General features: G+C 39.5%; 1 long non-coding RNA gene across 1 annotated transcript; it reads left to right on the forward strand.

Moving 5' to 3' along the window:
- The first annotated feature begins 512 nt into the window (after nucleotides 1–512).
- On the forward strand, nucleotides 513–2,368 carry LOC134868800 (uncharacterized). Its single transcript, XR_010166316.1, has 4 exons — nucleotides 513–725; nucleotides 873–1,012; nucleotides 1,612–1,775; nucleotides 1,931–2,368. It is a non-coding gene; the product is annotated as an uncharacterized LOC134868800 (long non-coding RNA).
- Nucleotides 2,369–5,437: the final 3,069 nt, after the last annotated feature.

A 5,437-nucleotide genomic window follows, 5' to 3' on the forward strand; every position in this document is an offset into this window, starting at 1 on the left:
TGTTCTACGGAGTTTTGAGGTGCTACCCTGTCTTCTGCATTCATGTTTCACGGCAACAAAATGGGAAGATACGGCTCGAGGAGATGACACAGATAAGGAAATATATATTATGATGTGGCATAATGTGATTGATGATGTGATTTGAATGAAAAAAAGGCGACACATCGGCGTCTGCAGTTACAGTACCGCGGACTGTACGCAATGCTCTGGGTTACTTTGCTCCGGTTAATTATGTTATGGCTGATATTGAAGTAAGCTTGCTTGCTGCAAATGTAATAATGTGATATCCTATAAATGTTCACGTTCACACAGTCTGGGGTTTTCCTGGCCGTCTTTCCTGCATACGGCAGTTTAAACTGTATTTCCTTTATCCTGTTATATGATTTGTTAGCTTTAAACTCTCCACACGGCGCTCTGATTCGTCAGCAGGCTGTGAGCTCCGAATTGTGTTGGAACCGGAAGTTAAACAAATGTGCAGGGCAGCTTCAGGTAAGAAGTTGTATAAATAGGATGGCAATATCATCGAGGAGAAGCAGCAGCAGCAGCAGAAGAACACGAAGACGAAGAAGAAGAAGGAGCCGTTTCTTGTATTGGTGGTAGTTGTGGAATAATAGAAAAATGTCCATGAGAAACTTCATCATGCGTTGCAAAAGGACATTAAATGACTGCACAACACTTCTTCAAACAGATGCTGGTCCTGCTGTGGTACAATCCACAATAATGAGGTAAGGGCCCAGCATATCGCTATTGTCCAACACGAATAAAAGTATTTTGTTTTAGCATCTAGCCTGAACTGAGGTTGTGCGGGCTCTTTCACACTTACCAACCAATTCTCTTTTTCTCCCCTATTTCACCAAACCATTTACTGGCAGCTTAGAAACCATGGAAAGGAGCCTCCAGTGGTCACGGGGCAGACTAATTAACGTCCCTACAGCTAATCTTTTACTTCAGGACCTTCAGGAATATATACTTGAAGTCCGGAGATCTTGGCATACCACACCCGCACAACAAGGTAGGTTGATGTGATTATTTTTCATATTAGGATACTCTATCGTTGAGAAACCAGTGTGTGTATTGTTGAGCAGTAAGTTGCCAACAGGCCAAACCATTTTAAACTAATAGATTTTTAGCAAGATTGGTAATAGAAATATAAAAATGTTTTTAAGCTGTAGTTGCAGCTATTAATTCGGACAGTCTGAGTTTTGAGTTGTCCTCTCAAATCTGAAGAATGTACTCCTAATTCCACCACACCAGGGAAGACGCTATTCCCCCTCCCCCATCGAGGGCAGTATGGCCATCTCTCATTGTAGTACACACCATGTATCACCAAACGTGTGAATGAGGACATTGAAAGTGTGCCATGATACATGGACTGCAACCATGTGTCTCTATGCCCATACACATTTTATGTTTTTGTCCATACTGTATACCACAACTGTAGTGTATTGCATGTACTGGTTCAATGACAAACTGCATTTCATTGTTTAAATAACTTTAGCCTGGGCAATGACAATAAAATGGAAGTATTGTGGGGATTTCTGGCACAACGGCGGAAATGCGTTGCTTTTACAACAATGACAATAAATGTAAAATAATATTTTGTTTTTGTAGGTGATTCTGGCTACCACGCCCCACTCATTTGTTGGGTGGTCGAGGTCCCCCACATTCAGCATTTCAAGAGAACAACTCTCTTTTTTGGGGACCTGGGGTTTTAAAGCAACACAGATGGCCCTGATTCTAAAAGTATCTCTCCGCACAGTGAGACGGCGTTTGAGGTATGTACCTATTTCTTCAATATTGGAAATGCCATCTTGTCTCAAATTATTGTAAACATCCCAAGGAGGGGTTGTAGCCATGTTACACTATGCATGGTGTAAAGTAAATCTGAATACCGTAGGTCTCATATATTTAGGACATGTTTATGTTTCAGGCTGTTCCACATGATGCGCTCTGGGACATACTCCACCATCTCAAATGTTGCACTAGACGACCTCATCAAGGAAATGGTGGCTGGGAATGACCAGATTGGCCCTGAATCTGCAAGGCCCAGCAGATGTGGATACAGAGACGCAGTGCTAAATTGTCATTAAATAAATGACATTGTATAAACAATGGCCGCTCATCGATGTCATGACAGTTACTAGGCCTGCTTGTAGCCTCCACTTTGCCATGGTGACTGGGCTTTATATAGTCAGGACCATTTGGATGTCTTTTCAACAAATAAATGTACCAGATAACGGTGTTGACATTGATGTATTACAAAACATATCCCATAGTTTAACGTTGTTAATTAGTGCCATTGTTGCACTTCAATCAAGCAAACTTGCATTATCTCTCTCGTGATAACTCTATTTCTCAGCACAACTCTGTCAACATCTAAAATAAAAAAATAAAAACTAAAGAGACTCTTCTGCTCCTTCTCCACTGCACGCCCTCCAGCGCAACCCTGTGGTGGTAATAAGCAATTACCTGTGCAATTTATCACTGCTTCTGAACAATCGAATGTGACAACACAACATGCAATAATAAAATAACAATCATATGCAACTCTACTTTCAAATAACCATTAGAACTTAGTTGGCATAGGTATACTGAACATAAACAAATCCTTGTTACGTAACTTCACCCTGCATTATGTCATCACACCACGGTACATACTGTAAGCACATACTGTAGGAAAACAAATGTTGGCTAATAAGTGAAGCTCTGAGCTAAACCATGTATGTCATCCATGGCTTACTTTCAGCTAAATTGAAAATATATCCAGCAAAAGCTAAACACTGAGGTTTTCTCGCTACAAGATATGATCACATCGCATGGTACAATCTGAATGTAACAGCATAAATTATTATTAGAAAGTGTTTGATAAGATGAGTATAAAGTGGTATGCTTTGGGCTAAAGATGTTTTGTCTTGATCAGGGTGCTTTCTGTTAGAAATGTGAGCATTGCTATATTCATTTGTTATCATTACACTTAAAAAAACTGATTTTAGTGAAACTAGACATACTTCTGATCATTCAGCTTTATTGACATAAGCCATAAATATGAACATACTATGCAAGCATGTAGGTAGAGAAAAAAGGGATCTGTTCTCTCCTTTATCACTGGGAACACATCACTCTGTTGAATGAGCGTATGCAAGTGCACCCCTTTAAGGTGGTTAAAATATGTTATTGCTCCTGTCTGGATATAATATAATAACTACAGATAAGTACCTGATACAACCTAACTTCAAAAGACCAAAACTATCCCTGCAGCTGTTGAGGTTCACGAAAAAAACTAAAATGCATGCAGATAGATGCAGTGTTTAGCCAAACAGTGGTAGATCTGGCCGTCGTAAGCAGCGATGTGACTTCTTGCAGTTGTGGGTTGCTGATACGATAAGAGACTGCCAGCTTGACCTTTAGGGAAAGCAGAGTCCACTAGTGGCACTAGAAGCAGGGGTGAAGTCCTTGTAAATCACTAGTACTTTGAGGACAGACAGATCCAGCACCTCTCCACTGATGTCTTTGGATAGTGTGCTGCTCCTTTTTGAAGCAAATTCAGAGACATCAACACATATGGGTCGAAGTCTGCGAGCTAGTTCAGGCAGTCAACTCGAGCACCAATGATACATTTGCTCATAACCCCTCCTGCCATTCTTACAACCATCCAAATAGTCTCCATAACTTACCACTCTATTTAAGCTGCCAGATCTGCCTCCCTCTGCCTTGGTAATGCTGCTTCTGATGCCACCCAGCTTCCATCTGTAGGCTCTCTAGGGATAGTTATCTAATCATCATTCAATGTTCTATGTAAGTATGTGGCGTGATTAGGCCCGAGCCTAGACACCAAACTCAAACTATATACTGCTTCTAATAAACATATTCATGAAACACCTGAGTTGTCCAACTAAAAAAGCTATCCTGAGTGCATATGTTACTTTAACAAAATTTGTCTCAACTTGACTCAAATGTCTCAACTTACTTCTGACATTGTTCTCTGCTTAGCATTTGTGCACATCACAGCCATGTTCTCTACTGGGCCTGGTTTTACACCCTGTGAATTCAAGCAATATATAGAAATAATGAGATGATGTGTGTGTGAGACATGATGATTGTGTAGTTTAAGTAATTGATTTACAATTACTTTATTCTCAGACTTGCCATAGTTTTAGGTTTGTTCCAATGCTGCTCGCCCTCTGTAAGATGAGCACTGGGGAACAACTGACAGTCATGTGCTGACTGGAGCAGGAGAGTAACACAACTCACATGTGCAGCAGCTCAAAAGGGGTTCCTCCACCAGAAAAATGATCTCGATTTGAATCCCATTTACTGCATTTCTAAAAAAAATGTATGGACTATGGTGAAAACAAGTTTGCCATAATGATGAAATCTGCCAGAAAGAATAGTACTAAAATATGTATAACAAATGCTGTCCTTCCTTCTCTGCAGGGGCCGATAGTCAACACTGGAGAGAATCATTTTAAGCAGTGGAAAATGTCTCTTATTTGATTTATGATCATATAACTATAGACTCCAAAGAATACTCAATCTGAAATGTAAATAACATATTATAACTGCCTATAATAGACACATTTCACTTTTGCAGAATGGCCATTATATGCTCCTGCTTTTATTTTTTTAATATTCACTTTTACTCTGGGATCACTTATATGCCTTTTTGGATTGTAAAACCAAAACATTAAAAAGTAACATAAACTATCTAAAATAAAATGTGAGAATTATGTTAACTACATATTTTGGAACAAGAATGAATAATAATTCTAATCATTATTATTAGTAAAACTGTACGTAACAATAATTACAATAAAACATGAAAATGTAAATCTGACCAAAATGTAAATGTTGTAACACTGACGGGAAAATTGAGCGCAACTGTTTGACCCCCGGAAGTTCTTTGAGTTTTTTTAATGCGCGGCTATATAAGTGTCTGATGTTAGCGCCAATTCGCGGCAAAATGGGAAGAAGATTACTTGAGCTAAGAGACAGAATGAATAGTTCTTTTGACAGGTTGTTAAACCAGTCCGAACACCAGCAGCAAAACCAGCAACCAAATCAAGGAGGCCTTGTGGAAAGGTATGTCATTTTAATATAATAATAATTGAAACGAATAATTAACAATAATTATGTGTCTGTCTGAGCTTGAAACTCTGGAGACTTTGCTGATGGCGAATTCTTGAAAGCCAAAAGTTCACATCGCATTCGTCATGAATGGTTTTGTGCGCTAATAATAGCGAACATCTCCCTATCTAGTGTATCGCCATGGGTGAGGGAGATGAATATCTCCGCTGCTCTCTGTATTTTCACGAACGAAGTTCATCCACCTTGTCTGCCTCTCTCGCTTCTAGCATTACGTTCGCCATTACTCTGCTAGTTGCAGTTCTGGTATTGGCGCGGTTTTTGAAAATAATGGCGCCAAAGTCGCTTTTTTTTA

Source organism: Eleginops maclovinus, chromosome 8 (assembly GCF_036324505.1).
Source record: "Eleginops maclovinus isolate JMC-PN-2008 ecotype Puerto Natales chromosome 8, JC_Emac_rtc_rv5, whole genome shotgun sequence".
NCBI lineage: Eukaryota > Metazoa > Chordata > Actinopteri > Perciformes > Eleginopidae > Eleginops > Eleginops maclovinus.